Genomic DNA, 9,724 nt, shown 5'->3' with positions numbered 1-9,724 from the left:
TTTTGTCTGACTTTTTATCCTCCTTTTTTTTTGATTGTTTGAAACACAATAAGTCAAAGAGTAACACACACACACACACACACACACACACACACACACACACACACACACACACACACACACACACACACGTTGAGTAAATGGCTTTAATGTAAGTAATTGAACGTGCTTCACAAAGACAAATTAAACACTTAAAATTAAATTTAAATCACAGAAACAAAACAAGCCAGAGGAAACACAAGAGAATTAAAAGAGAAATGACAAATAAAACAAGAGAATCAATATTTCAGAAATTTAAACTGAAGCTCGAGAAAAAGCTTTTAGAAAAGTGTTTTTCTGTTCCAGACATTCATTTGTCACAAACACTGAAGAACAAGAAGAGAAATGTGTTTTGATAACAATGACGATAAACATAAGAATAAAGATTTAAACCCATTAGTGTGGTTTTCATGGTCTTCCCAGTCCTGGTTCTGGTTCCTGAGCACCGGGGAACCTTCAGGTTCTTCATCAGCACCCTGGATGTGCCCCCCCCCCCCCCACCCCGCCCACCCCCCCCGCACACCACGTGATTGCCGTATTTCCCACGGACACTGGAAGGCATCAGCAGCCCGCTGATGGCAGCGGAGGAGGAGGAGGAGGAGGAGAGAGGATGAAGATGCGGTGGGAGGGGCCTCCCGCCGTGACGTCAGGCCCTGTGTGGAGGAGTATAGGCTGTGCTGTCAGCCCTGTGTCAGTCTGATGAAGATTGGCATGCAGGTAAGCTGTCATTCATTTTCAGTGTCAGTGCATGGAGCGGCCGCAGCAGCGGGGGCAGCCGCCGCAGCAGCCGCCGCCGCGGCAGCGGCGTCCTTTCCCCTTTCCCCCCCTTCATTACAAAAGGCAGGACATTATTCATCCAGGCAGGCCAGAGAGGGAGAGACAGGGAAGGAGGGAGGGAGGGAGGGAGAGAGAGAGAGAGAGAGAGAGGGAGAGAGGGAGGGAGGGAGAGAAGGAGGGAGGAGGAGGAGGAGGAGGAAGAGAGAGAGAGAGAGAGAGAGGAAGCGCAGCAGATGCGTTTTGTGCAGGACTCGTAGAGGATTTTCTCTTTCTTCTGCTTCATGCGGCGGTTTGGACCCGAGCTGAAATGTTTGCATGCGGATGTTTCTGGTTTGTGTGTTTCTGGAATAAAAAGCTGAGGATCGACCCGCGGTCATTCCACATGATTGTTTTGCACCTGAACGCATCACCGCGTCTTCTAATGGCGCGTTTTGCTGTTTTTCGTTTGATTTGAAGCATAAAAAAAGAGAAAGAAAAGAAAACCCGGGTGTTTTGGTGTTGTTTGCTGTGGTTGGCTGTGATTTCCTCCAGACTGAAGTTGCTGAGGAGAAAAGGCTTTTATTTATTTTTTCAGCTGTTTTGATGCTGTTGAACAGTTTTAATGTTTCAGCCTGAAAGTTTGTATTTCTTAGAGAATAAAGAAAATAGTGAGCTGTTATAAGAAAAAACACAAACAAAACCTTCTTTATTTTTAAATGATGGATGTGATGTGTATAGTCTTGTCTGAATAAATGAAAGCGGCGTACAGACTTTTCCACGCCGAGCCGTGAGTCCCTGGTCTCTCAGGTCCGGTCTGGTCTGACTCTTTAGAAAACCCTCCTGAACACTGGCCTCCTTTGTGCTTCTCACTTTCTGCTGCTGGACTTTGCTGAGGAGACGCCGGTGTGTTTGGGGGGGTTATGGGTGGACTGCGGGGGTCTCGGGGTCCAGGTTCTGAGGGTGACCCGGGGGGCCTCAGACCCCGGTGTGGGCGTCAGGACCACATTAGACCACATTGGCCTGATAACCCCCCCACCCCGACCCCCGACCCCCCGAGAGCCGTTAGTTTACTGATCATCTGCCTCCCTGACAATCACTTCAGCTCGCTGCGTCAAAACGGATCGGGCAGGTGCGAGGGCGCCCGGATCCCGCCGGGAGAGCTCTGAAAGATGGCGGCGGCCGTGGAAAGGCCAGAGGACGCCTCCACTGAGAGCTGCGGGTTCGATTCCTTTGTTGTTGTGCACCCCACACACAGCTGTTTGCGTCTCCGAGATGCCAATTTGGTTCTACCCGGCGAACCCCGCTGAGATCTTAATTGATGATTTGTGTCATTGGACAAGCCGCCCGGGGCAGATTACCGGGACCGACTGCACAACACCCCAACGCCATTTGCATATTCCCATCCATGCTCCGAGGCTGAACGGCGCGATGAGCGGCGGTGCTGCGCATTCCTGCAGCTTTTTGGGGAGGATAATCACTAATAAAGCGATTCAGTCACACTAAATGAAGGGAGTAAGCAGAGCGAGGAGAGCATATGTTACCAGCCAATTTACGCATTTATGTACGGCCGTAAAACAATTGAAGAAATTAAAGCCGCCAGCCACTTCCTCCTCATGTTGGTGGCACAACAATGCGTCGGTTTCCCACACGGCGTCCGTGGTTTTCAGTGTTCCTCCTCTCTTTTAAAGGCCCGGCTGTGTTAAATCAGGCCGGGGAAAACAGAGAGGATGTGGAGAATAATTCATGAGGCTTCAGTCTGCCGGGTATCCTCGGCGGAGCGTCCGGGTCCCGTTCCGGCCCGTGAGCAATGCGATGCGGGGCTGCGCGCTCAGTAGCAGCCGTCCTTAAGACGATTGTGTTGTGTTGCGTGTTTCCGTGCCGTCTGGGCCTCGGAGGTCGTCCCCACTAAGCCCCCTTGATCCCCGCCGCTCTCCGGAGGAGGCCCAGGCCTGTTTATGCCGGCGGGCTGCGAGGCTCCAGGACAGTCCAGGCACGTCCGCCGCCGCCGGGGAGCCCGGACACGGCGGCTTCATGACGCCCGGGGAGTGCGCCGGTTCTCCGGGAAGCGTGTCGAGGAGGACGGAGGGGAGAAGCAGTTTTGAACCTGAACGGCGTCCGTGTCTCGAAACGAGCAGCGACTCAACCGATCGATACTCTTTGGCTTTCTGCATTCAGACTCCTTCCTTCTCTGGAAATCCTGAGCAGTTTTCTGTGAATTACCTGAAATCAGAGCGACACCTTGCCAAACTGCTTTTCCAGAGCGACAGAAAAAAAGGATCCTGTCAAACCAAAGCTGTGGAAAAGCGCCGCGTCGTCAGCAAACGTGTTGACTTCTCCTCACTGGATCCTGGTTTCCAGTTAATCTGATGTTTGCTAGCGTCTACATTCCTTCCTGTTTACTCAAACCATAAAACATTTGATGAAAGAGTTCCTAAAACATCGACTGCACAATTTCTAGAATCTGAAAAAAATCCCTTCGTTCACGAACAGCTGTGAAACACCGAGTCTCTTCGTTTAACTGTGATACATCCAGCAAGAAATCATGAGAAACAGTGACTCCACACTGTTACGTTGACAGAACCGTTTTTAAAGTACTTTTCTAGAGTGCTTTTCTTCCAAATGAAGCATTAATGGAAATATATTAATGCTTAAAAAAATATATATATAAAATTTAAAACAACTGAAACTTGAGTTTTTCTGAGGTTCAGATGAAGATGACTGCTTTTCTTTTTTTTTTACTTTGACAAATTAAATTCAGCTTTATGTACACAGCTCCAGACAGAACAGAGTCATCTGCAGACTCTAACAGTCTTTATCTGCGAGGGAATCAGACTGTGATGATGGGACGTTGAAGACTGGCTGCAGGACAACATTTAAGAAAAACACAACAAGATAAAAACATTTCAGTCGACATTACCTGGACTTCCAGATCTGCCCTTCGAATAAAAATAAATCTCTTCATCCAGAATTTCATTTTGGCTGAATATAATCATTCACTCTTTGGTTTCTAATTTTAAATTCTGTACAGTTGAAGTTTTTCTCTGACTGAATGTTTGTATTGATATCACGATATCAATACGTTTTAGCTTCTGAAACTCTGTGTGTGTGTGTGTGTGTGTGTGTGGTCTGCTCCTTCTCGTTCCTTCTCTCATTTATCTCGGAAGCTTTTTCTCTGAAGGTCACAGGTCAGCCTGACTTCCTGGCAGCGGTCTTTGTGGAGAGCAGTGCTCTTTCTCTTGCCCCTCCTTCACACGGGGCTGTCTCTTCCCCTCCGTTCATTAACGCCCTTCGTTAAGTAATTACAGCTGTCAGTCATCAGTCTCTCATTGTTAATCACAGCCTCAGAAATGCGTGATTCACGGCTTAATTCACAAAAGGTTATTTAAAATTCTGTCACTTTGCACCCGGTGATTCGAAACGACTGGAAACTATTTTGAAGAGAAGCATGTTGATGTGTTGTTTCGCTCCCGCTTCATCGTGATCATTAGAAAAACAGGCTCGTATCTCCTGGGTCTCACCCCGCCGGGGCTTCGGTCCGTGGTTTCGCCGTCACATCGCTGCGGTTTGACGCCGCTTCACGCCGCTCCTCGGCCGACGCGTCTTCGCCGGCCCTCCGTGTGAAAACCGGCGAGCGGCGGCGGCGGCACTCATTAGCTGATGGTTTTAGCATGGGCTCCTCTGGAGGGGCGGAGGAAACGAGGAGCCAGCGGGGAAACATTCCCGACCCGAGCAGTGGAAAAAGTCCGGGAGCCGCTCTCTGCAGCTTGTTTACCGAGGATGAAATGTCTTTTAAAGACGAACCCCGGCCTCCACGCCGCCTCTCCTCCACCAAAATAATTAAAACACATTATTTTTAGACGTGGCTGGTTATTATTCAAGGATCAAGCACACAATCAAATTAGCAACAGCTTATTATATATTCTGCATTTGAAGACCTTTGAAAAGGAGCGGCTGAACCTCATTGTGCTCCGGCTTCTTATCTCTGGTGGAATGTAGATAATCCTAATAAATGAGTCGAGCTTCACACAGAGAAATATGAAGCCTGCCAGTAAATCCTGAATTTATTATATTTGAGAGTCCTGCTAACAGCTGAGCTGGGCGAGGTTCAAAATATTTGATTTTGAATTGAACGGCGGATCAGAGCGGAGAAAATCCCAGCGAGCTCAGCGTGAAGGAGGAGATGTGCGCAGGGGAACGTGGCGCGCCGGAGCCTCCGGTTCCCCCGGTTCCCCCGGACCGGCGAGCTGCAGGTGAAACCCGGAGAACAGCTGTTCTCTGAGCCGTTTGAACATCTAACACCGATCCCCTGCCGTCCCGTCGCTGTAAAACCACAGATCACATTTAGAAATGAGGTTCCTGAATGTTGACTTTCCCGCCCAGTGCTGAGCTAACGCTAAGCTAATGCTGTTTGCTAAGTCTGGCGTCGAGTTTCCAGGTTCTGGTTTGAACTGTTTGGTTTAAAGATGAGCTGCGGTGTTCTCTGACATGAAATCCAGATTAAAGGCGTAATCTGAGGCGTGCTGACGGCCTGCTGACAGAGCCGTCCTCTGGAACGCAGAGCGCCGCCGCCGCCGCTGCTCTCGCGCCGTGACCTCCGAGCGCCTCGTTTCCCGCCGGGCCTCTCCAGAGGAGAGCGCGCCGCTCTTCTTCCCGCCGCCCTCGGCTCGTGTGACTGTTTCAGCCGGCGGCTCTCCGGGACGCCGTCGATCTGGAGGGACGGCGTCTCCTGGAACGACGGCGCCTTGCTCCCGCCGCTCTCGGCTTATTGCAGAAAAGCGCTGCATCGTGGCAAGGGCAGAATAATTTGCCCTAATGCTTTTTAGCGATCGCTCTTATTAGAGGCAAATGACTTCCTTTATGCGCCGCCGCCCCCCTCCCCCTCCCCCTCTGCCGCTGTAAAAGTGCCATGATTTTATGACGCCACGAGCCGGAGTGCGTTTAATTTTCCACAGGAAGGCGACATGTGTTACAGTGTTTCATAAAGCGAAGGACGCTCGCCGGATTCCTTCGGTTCCTTTCAGGCTGGAAGACTCGGAGTTCAAACCAGAACCGAAGCTTCTGAGACCGCAGAACCGAACCACATTCGGGTCAAACGCGCCACATCTTCACCACCGTTCATCCTGCGCCAGGTTTCCACCATTCAGGAGTGCCTGGAAAAAAACCCTGTAAAGCATGAGACACAGAAACACTTTTAATCCAAGATACTTTTTAAAAAGGCTTTAAAAAACGCTTTGAATGTAAAAATCACAGAAGGTTAAATTGTAAATTGGTTCAAAGTGGTAAAGAAACAAAAAAATGTTTATACAGTGAATATATATAACGATAAGAAATAAAAAAAAATCAGACAGCTAAATAGAAAAATGAGCTGTGTGTGTGTGTGTGTGTGTGTGTGTGTGTGTGTGTGTGTGTGCGCCTCCACCTGGCAGCGCTCCACCCGTTAAGGCTCTGCTGTGATCTGAAGCTGCCAGATTCCACGGGGAACCTTCACAGGAACCTTCACGGCTCTCCTACGGCGCAGGATTTGGCCGACGGAGGCGTTTTTTTTTTTTTTTTTTTTTTTCCGTGGCCGGCAGGCGGTTCTGCCTTTTGTCTCGTTTTTCACGACTGTGTGTGTCGAACAAACACACACCCGGGTCTTTTCCTGCAGGGTGATGACTCGAGAACACAAAAAAGAACACTGTTCTGTGTTCTCGCGTTTCTCTCTTGTTTACAGAAGCTGCGGTAGCTGCCACACTTCATTTCATCTTAAATGACTCCACACTGGTAGCACAAAGAGCCTGGTGTCAAATTACAGGGATATGATGCCGCTATCTCTAGTTGTAGAAACACATGACATTTTAACTGAGAGGGCGAAACACAAGCGGCTGCAGGAAATTTAATTTAGATGAAAAACTCAAACTAAAAGCAGAGCCTCCAACCGCCGACGGAGGTTTGAGGCGAGAGAAACAACACTGGTATTTAGAAGAACCTTCAGTCGCAAAGACACGACAATCCGTGTTTACATGGGATTTTTTTATTCCTCTGTAAATCAGAATGAAGCCTAATTCCACTCTAAAATGACCACGTGAACGCTTGAAAACTTTATTCAGAATCAAGTTTAAATCCGAATAGATAGTTTAATAGTTTATTCTCCTTAGGAAGCAGAGTTCTATGCTAAGACTGGAGACGATTTATTTATTTATTTATTTATTAATTTATTTTTGGAACAAAAGTTTATTGATATTTCAAGCTTCACATTCTTCACTCGTACACATTCTGTTTCAGTGTAAAGAAAAAGCTTCAAGAAAAGCTTCAATATAGAGCAAAAAATAAAATAAAAACAAATATAACCAAAAAAGAACAGTTCGGCAAAATAGTCATGACAGTGTGTTCACAAAGAGCACTTTGACAAAGTTAAAACACATTTTATGGCACCCAGTTCAACCTAAATTCTCGTTACTGGTACTTATAACCCTCATACTAAATTTAAGTGTTTTATCAGTGGATTCCATCTCTTTTTGAATAATTCAATGTTCAAATTCAACTGTGCAGTAATTTTTTCCATCAAATATACCTTTGTAACCCTCTCTCTCCATTGGTTCACTGCAGAAAACGTTTACAGGGAGTACTCCAAACACAAAGATCAGCGGGTCGAGCTCGATATGAATTTGAAATAATTTTGAAATTTCCCCCCTGATTCCCTCCCAAAATGTTTTCAGTTTTAGACAGTCCCAAAAAATGTGTATATGATCCCCAATATGTCCACATTGCCTCCAGCACAAATTTGTTTTTGTCTTGTCAAATTTAGAAATTAAAAAAGGCGTTTTAAAGTATCTCACATTCACTTTCCAATGAAACTCTTTCCCAGATGGACTGTTGGTCAGCTTGTGACCAATTTCCCAGACCTGTTCCCAATTTTGATCATCAGTCAAAACATTCATCTCTAATTCCCACTTTTCTTTTGCCTCCGGAGCGCTCCCTGAAATAGCAGATTGTAAACACTTATAAAGATTTGATACAATCTGATCACTTTTCCTTTCTTTCATAACCTTGATAAAAACCTTTCCAGGTCTGTGGGTTGTGCTTGCAGTTGTGACCATTCTTTATGTGACATGAAGTAGCTTCTCAATTGTAGAAACCGATAGAAATCACTTGGAGACGATTTATCTAACGGCAGCTTTAGGAGAATTTCATTTAATGAAACGAGAGCATTGACAGGCGCTTAACAACACGGACATTTTCAAAGCTGGAGACGAAAAAAGACGAGAAAAAGTGTTTACTTCCTGGAGAGGTCGGTACGTTACGGTCGCCTCGACCAATCAGAACACTGCACAGACCCCGGCGTGAGAGAGGATTTAATCCTTGGTTTTCCCATAAAAACGCCAAGCTGAGGAATATTATTCTGAATTATTTAATTCAGAATGAACAAATTCCGAATTAAAAACGCCAGGTAACCACACTCCGTCAGCGGGATCACACACTTCTGTTTCATCACTGCACCACCCAGCAGTCCTGCTCTGAGGAGGTGGAGCAGTGAGGAAGAGGAGGAGCTGGAGGAGCTTCAGCGATGAGGAGGTGGAGCTGTGAGGAGGTGAATGCGAAGAGGTGGAAGAGGCCCAGCTGGGAGGAGCTGGAGCTGCCGTCTCCCCCCGTCTCTGGTCAGAGTTCTGGTTCTGCCAGTCGGCTGCAGCAGGTCCAGAACCGACCTGGACCAGGAGGGTTCTGGATCAGGTTCAGTCCTGATGGGGTCAGAGAGCCTCACCTCCATCAGCTCCATCAGCTCTCCGCTGCCCGCGGTGTGTTTAAGGCCTCACGTTAAACTCGGTTTCCAGGCCGCCTGATTCCGTCTCATAAAAGTCTAATTTAAAAGAAAGTGTGTGTGTGTGTGTGTGTGTGTGTGTGTGTGTGTGTGTGTGTGTGTGTGTGTGTGTGTGTGTGTGTGTGTTTCCTGCGACTTGCGGTGTCGGGCCGCGTAATTTGTCAAAGAAAGCTGTGTGTGTGTTAAGTGTGTTTGTTCAGCGGTGCAGGTTTTTTTTTTTTTTTTTAGTAGCGGTAATGTTTAATGAGTCCACAACGTGCGCGTGATTTGTGAGCGCACGCTTGGAGCAGCACAGTCCGTTCTGGACGCCTGCTGCCTTTTCAAGCCACTCACACACACACACACACACACACACACACACACCCACACACACGCACACACACACACACAGCTCCTGCAGGGCCGGGCACCGACTGTTAAAGGGGAGAGTGCATAAAAAGAATGGTGCTTTAAAATGAAAAAAACGTCATGTCTAAAGTCTGAAAGTGTGACTCAGTTTTCACACTAAAGTTTATAATTTTTAATTCACCTCTCACACATTTAAAACTCCTGAAATTAAAACGGTTTCACCTTCCACTGAGCACGTCTCATCAAATCATAAAAGACAGAAGAAGAGAAGCGGAGTTTGGCTTCGATATCTGCGTTTTCTGTTCGGTAGTGTTATTATTGTGGTCCTAAATAACAGCATTAACAGGTAAAACTAATCTTTAAGTTACTGTAGAAATGAGATAAAACGCTAAAAACAACAATCTGACATAAAAAGAGAGAGAGGCAGAATATTACAAACCTCGCAGCATCGTGAACATTAGCTTCTGATCCACAGGAATGACAGAAAACTAGCAGCTAATTGAGGAAGAGTCGGTCCTAAACTGGACTTTACCACATTCTAAAATCCAGAATTTACAGGGGATGAATTATACTTTTTCACATAGAGAACACAGAACCCTGGAGCTCTGTGTTCCCACTCCGTTAAAATAATCTCTGTGCAGCTCAACATTTAGCTGGTCAAACACAGTCGCCCCAAGTACAACATGTTAATGCTAACGTCCAGATTCCTGCGGAGACAATGCTAAATGATGAATGGTAATCTTTAGATTCCTGCAGGGAAAATGCTAAATGCTAACATCCGTT

General features: G+C 47.0%; 1 long non-coding RNA gene across 1 annotated transcript in view; it reads left to right on the top strand.

Moving 5' to 3' along the window:
* Positions 1-703: 703 nt before the first annotated feature.
* The window catches only part of LOC115395626 (uncharacterized), a 54,397-nt gene continuing 45,376 nt past the window's right edge, over positions 704-9,724 (top strand). Inside the window, exon 1 of the long non-coding RNA XR_003932301.1 lies at positions 704-756. This is a non-coding gene — a long non-coding RNA (uncharacterized LOC115395626). The remainder of the gene's footprint in view (positions 757-9,724) is intronic.

Source organism: Salarias fasciatus, chromosome 10, assembly GCF_902148845.1.
Source record: "Salarias fasciatus chromosome 10, fSalaFa1.1, whole genome shotgun sequence".
NCBI classification, from domain to species: Eukaryota; Metazoa; Chordata; class Actinopteri; order Blenniiformes; family Blenniidae; genus Salarias; species Salarias fasciatus.
Note: the sequence above shows the minus strand (reverse complement) of the source record. Positions and strands in the feature narration are given on the sequence as shown.